This window comes from Mesoplodon bidens (genome assembly GCF_964165515.1).
Source record: "Mesoplodon bidens genome assembly, chromosome: 4".
NCBI lineage: Eukaryota > Metazoa > Chordata > Mammalia > Artiodactyla > Ziphiidae > Mesoplodon > Mesoplodon bidens.
Genome location: NC_138160.1, coordinates 145,956,210 through 145,962,209, shown reverse-complemented (window position 1 = coordinate 145,962,209; position 6,000 = coordinate 145,956,210).

Genomic DNA, 6,000 nt, shown 5'->3' with positions numbered 1-6,000 from the left:
TCTACTTGTAGGAATTTATGATGATCTACTCACCCTGACTCATCATCACCTCTGCACCAGGTTACTCACTACACCGTTACTTAGATTAGAAGCAAACTTCTTGTCCATGGATAGGGGACTTGTTCCCTTAAAAAAAACATGGTGGTGATAGCTGCCCAACTCTGTGGCTACAGTAAAAACCCTTGACTTGAAGAGTATAAATTGAGGAATTGGATAGCATGTGAATTATATCTCTAAAGCTGTTACATAATAATAATAAACAAAACACTCACTCCCCCTTTCCAAAAACAAAAACAAAAACAACAATAACAAAAAAGAGACTTCTTTATGTATTGATATCAAAGCACTCCTAAAAGTATTAAATTAAAAAACAAGATTCAGGTGCCTCAAAAAGTTCACATAGAATTACCATGTGACCCAGCAATTCCTCTTCTGGGTCTATACCCAAAGGAATTGAAAGCAGGAACTCAATGAGATAGTTGTACACCCATGTTCATAGCAGCATACTTTACAACAGCCAAAAGGTGGAAGCAACCCCAGTGTCCATCAACAGATGATGGATAAACAAAATGTGGTCCATCCATGCAATGGAACAGCCCGAATGAACCTTGAGAACATGATGCTGAGTGAAGTAAGCCGGACACCAAAGGACAAATACTGTCTGATTCCACTTCTAGGAGGTACCTAGAGGAGTCACATCCATGGAGACAGAAAGTAGATGGTGGGGGCCAGGGGCTGGGGGAGGGGGATGGGGAGAGTGTTTAACAGGGACAGAGTTTCAGTTTGGGAAGATGAAAAGTTCTGGAGACGGATGGTGGGGATGCTGTACAACAAAGTAAATGTGCTTAATGCCACTGAACTGGGCACTCAAAGTGGTTAAAATGGTAACTTTTATGTTACGTCTATTTTAACATCCATTTTAAAATAGCAAGATGAAAAAGAATTGGGCTTCCCTGGTGGCGCAGCGGTTGAGAGTCCGCCTGCCGATGCAGGGGACACGCGTTCGCGCCCCGGTCCGGGAAGATCCCGCATGCCGCCGAGCGGCTGGGCCCGTGAGCCATGGCCGCTGGGCCTGCGCATCCGGAGCCTGTGCTCCGCAACGGGAGAGGCCACAGCAGTGAGAGGCCCGCGCACCGAAAAAAAAAAAAAAGAATGAATAAGGTGCAAGTTATTCTTTCAAAATAAAGAAAGAAAAGAAAAGAAGATGTTCATTTCTACACAGAGACTCTTTCAGGAAGCTGAACCTATGAATTGAGCCGCTGGGGGCCTGGGAGACAGACATGGTGGGAGAAATTTGACTGTCATAGGAAAGCCTTGGGCAGCTGTTGAATGGTAGATATTTACTGTTCCAAAGGGGAAACGTTTTAATCGGAGATTGTCATCTCCTATTTGAAAAACGCTTTTAAAATAGTACTCCTGGGAATACCCTGGCGGTCCAGTGGTTAGGGCTCCATGCTCTCACCGCCGAGGGCCCGAGTTCGATCCCTGCTCGGGATCCCACAAGCCGAGCGGCGCAGACAAAAAATAAATGAAATAAAATAAAATAGGACTCCCAAGTTCCTCCTAATCAAATCTAAGAGAGAGGATGGTGTCTTCGATTGGTGGGTATCGGCATGAGGGCTCCCGTCCTGGCTTTGTCACCGCGGGCAAATCATCTCCCCTCTCAGGAGGATGATCAACCATCACGTTTTGCTCGGGACCATCCTGGTTTGAGTCCAGGCACCAGGTGGTTGGTCCCAGTACCTCAGGGCTCAGAGGTTTTTATTTGCTGAATCGCACAGACCTTGCGGGCATGCAGGTGAGGATGAGGGGAAATGACAAGCTTCTCAGACGCTCTCGGGGTGTTGGAGCGCCAGGCAGGAGTCAGTAACCAGGGCTTCCTGTGAGCGGGAAGGTAAGGGTGAGTGGTGAGTGGTGCACACACAATAGGTACGGGGGTCCTTTCCCTTGTCTCACCAACAGCGGGCCAGGCCAGCCCTGACCTCCCCGGGGACAGAGATGAAGGGGGAAGGAGAGAAGCAGCCCTGGGGGAATGGGTGAGTGGAGAGGCTGAGTGAAGGAAGATGAGGGTCCTCTGTGCCCTCACCCACCCAGCAAAGGGAAAGCTGACAGAGAATGAGATCTGAACGAGCTGGCTTCCAAGACAACTCCCCGCCACGGCTGTGTGGCCTTGGGCGGCTTCCTGCACCCCTCTGGGCTTGAGTCCTCATCTGTGAAATGGGAATTTTCACTGCACTTGCTTCACAGACAGGGCTGCACAGGTTCATTTCTGTAAACCTCTCAGCACAGAGCCTGGCATCAACCTGGACGTGGAACTCAAACCGGTTAGCCTGGGGCTCCGGGAGCTGAGAGGGCTCGACTGGTGGCAGAGGGAAGCTGGGTGCTCTGAGCACCTACTCTGGGCAGGTGAGGACACAGGCATGGAGCCAGGAGGGCGCTGGGGTGGGGGTAGAGGGGAAGCAGAAGGATTAGAGAGGAGGTGGACGCTGTTCTGGCGGGGAAGAGGGTGAGATCCAGCACCTGCTGGGCAGGGGAAGCTAAGGCTGCGGTCTGTCCGTGCTCAGACGCATGTACACAGGCACCCACCGAAACCTAGACAGACAACGGACACACAGACACCCCCAAAGATGGACTGACACACAGATGGACACACACACACCTAGAGACACACCCAGACAAATACACAGAGACGCACAGAGACAGACATACACATACACTCCCAGATACACAAGGAAACACAGAGAAACACACAGAGATTTAGATGGACATCCAGACACATCCAGACAGGCACACCCAGCAAGCGCTCTTTCTAAGTCTTTCTCGGGCAAACTCCACTTCTTGCCTTGCCTCCCTCCATCCTCTCTGCCTTTAATGAACACTTATGAAGCACCACTGTATGCTGGGCCCTGTTTTAGGTGGCACAGGGTGGGTTTGATTAAGAACCAAGAGGGCCACATGGACAAACAGGAAGAGTATTTCAGCAGAGGGAATAGCCAGTGCAAAGGCCTCTCCTGTCCCCCATCCTCCCCCATCCCATCCCATCCCCCAGCCCTGACTCAAACCATTTGGAATGGGGGGCAATACGGAGAGAGTGGTCCCCGTAGGATCCCCCTACCCCTGTTGGCCTGGTTATCTTCCATTCCATAGAAGAGGATGCCACGGGGCTCAGAGAGGCTGTGTCATGTACCCGAGGTCACACAGCACAAATGTGGGCTCAGAGCTGCCTGAATTGAGGGCTTCTTTCCTCAGGGAGAGAAGCCCCCTCATTGAGGGCAGGAATCTTGATGGGCAAAGGCTGGGCAACGGAGGACAGTCAGCCACAGGCCTGGGACAGCAGACACCTGCCCAGTGTGAGGGGCTGGAGTGAGAGTCACTAAGGTGGACACTCCAGGGCATGGAGAGGCAGTGACAGACAGAGAGACATCTGGGACTTCAGTCCCTACCCGACCAGAACGGGGGAGCAGCAGCCCGAGACCACTAGAGGGGGCAAAGGGTCCCAAGGAGTGGGTGATGGGGACACATAGCAGGGGGTGTGGGTCTGACCTGGATGGGTCCTCAGGATGCTGATTTGGAAACTGCATCAAGATAGGAGGGGGTCTGACAGTGCAAGCAGGTCTCTGGATGGGAGGTTGGGGCTCTGTCTGAGTCTCTTATTGCTACAGTAACAAATCATCGCAACATGGTGGCTTAAAACAATACACATTTTACCTGATAGTTCTGGAGGTCAGAACAAAAATGGGTCTCACTGGGCTAAAATCAAGGTGTCAGCAGGGCTGGATTCCTTCTGGGAGCTCTTGGTGAGAATCTGTTTCCTGGCCTTTTCCAGTTTCTAGAGGCTGCCTGCATCCATTGGCTCGTGGTCCATCATCCATGTTCAAAATCAACAGTATAGCATTTTCCAATCTGCCTTTCTCTGACTCTCCTCCCTCTCTCTTATAAAGACCCTTGTGATGACATTGGATAATCCCCCCCATCTCCAGATCCTTAACTTAATCACACATGCAAAGTGCCTTTTGCCTTGGAAGGTCACATAGTCACAGGTTCCAGGGGTTAGGATGTGTGGGCATCATTATTCCACCTAGCACAGGGCCCATCGTCCAAGGTCCAGGGTCCAGCCTCCAGTCCTGGCCATGATGGCCCCGGGGTCTGGAAAAGGCCAATGTGCTTGGGACCAGCCATCTGACTAGGGGGTGCAGAAGGGACAAAGAAGCCCTCAGCTTATTACCTGGATCAGGGCTTATCAGCCTCCCCAGTCTTACTTTCCTGTTCCGCACTCAAGCACAGAGGGTATGAAGGTGTGGAGGGGAGGAGGACGCAAGGGGCTCCCCCCCGCCTCCCTAGGGTCCCCCTTCCCACCACCCAGACACCCTACATTGGACTCACCAGCTTAGAAATGGCTCCATCTCCCCACTCCCCCCAACCAGGCCCTGGCTCCTCTGATTCCCACAAACCCTGGCGATTTTACCACTAAATCCAGAGTTCCTCCCTTCACTCCTGTCTGCAGCTCCCAGATCAGAACCCAGCCACTCCTGCTGCCATCTCATTTTAAATCTGATGGTGCCTCTCCCCAGAGAACCCTGGAGGGCCTTTAGTGACTGGTCCTGCCCTACTGTCCTCTCATCACTCACCGTTGGACCCTAACTCAACTAAATCCCCCACCCACTCACCTCTCAGGTTACAGATGTCACCTCCTCCTGGAAGCCTGCCCTGAACACTCCATGCTCACAGATGGAGTGGGCTGGGGAGTGGGGCCAGAAGGGCATGGAGTAGCCAAGAAGCAGCCCATCTGCAGAAGGTTCAGCCTGCATCTCTTCCTGCCAGGCTGAGCCCTTCCTCCAGCCTCCCCACCTTTGCCCATGCAGTACCTCCCACCTGAAATCTCTCCCTGACCCCAGCTCACCCAGATCCTCTATTGAGGGCCTCCCCTCCACATCTCCAGGAATCTCCTGCTTCTCCTCTGGGGTCTGGACCACCCCATTCCACCATGTCTCTGGTGTCACTATTAATCCAAATGGAGGCCATGTTCTGAGCACCCCCAGGTGCAAGGCGCCGTATACCACAGTCCTAGTCACAACGCTGAGAAAAGAGGCTTTATCATTTGCCTTTTCCCTATGTGCAAAGGAGCTCTTGGAGGGCCGGGAAGAAAATAAAAGGGTGAATGCGGACAGAGGGGTTCTGAGGGCCAGGCTGAGAGCTGAGGGAGAAGGACGCACACATCTGAAAAGAGAAAGAATAGCCCAGCAGAGGGAACAGCAAGTGCAAACACTGGGAAACTGGATCAAGACGGACAGCTTCATCCACACTTGCAGCAGAGGTCTCTGCTGCCCTCCCTTTTTCTATGTGTGGAAATCAAATCTCAAGAGATGTGAAGCAACTTGCCTAGCCAAAAAAAGCCCGGGCTGCCCCCACCTTGCCCTGGTGAGAATCTCTCTTCAGGGAGAGACATTGTCCAAAGGTGAAGCCACTTGCCCAGACGACGTGGGGTTGGCCAGCGGCTCTGGAGCCCCCTTCCCTTCAACTGGCGACAGCTGGACCACGAGTCCCTTAGGTGCTGCTCAGGTGCTCACAGACCACCTCTGCCTGATGCGGGATTGTCCTGCATTCATGGATCGCCCAGACTCCCCGCCCTTGTGCGCTGGAATCACCTTCTGTTCCCCCCCGACCAGAGGGAGCCTAGGGCTTCGCCACCCCCCACTCCGGCCTATCTCCCAGCCTTATCTTCCCAGCTCTGCAGCCTGCCCCCTGCCCCCACACCGAACCGCACCCTTTGCCCAGCTGCCCTCCACGCCTCCCAACTCCCAGGGTGGTTCCTTGGGTTCCCAACTCTGAGGTTGGACCCATGAACCACGAATTGGACCAGCTTGACCTGAAAGCTGGGACAGGTCCCCAGATTTGGGGCACCGGGGGTGGCCTCTGAGGCCTGGGGCGGAGTCCAGGCCTCCGCCACAACGCCCAGCGGTGCGCTCGGGCGGATCAGGGCGTCCGTGGTGTGTTGGCAGA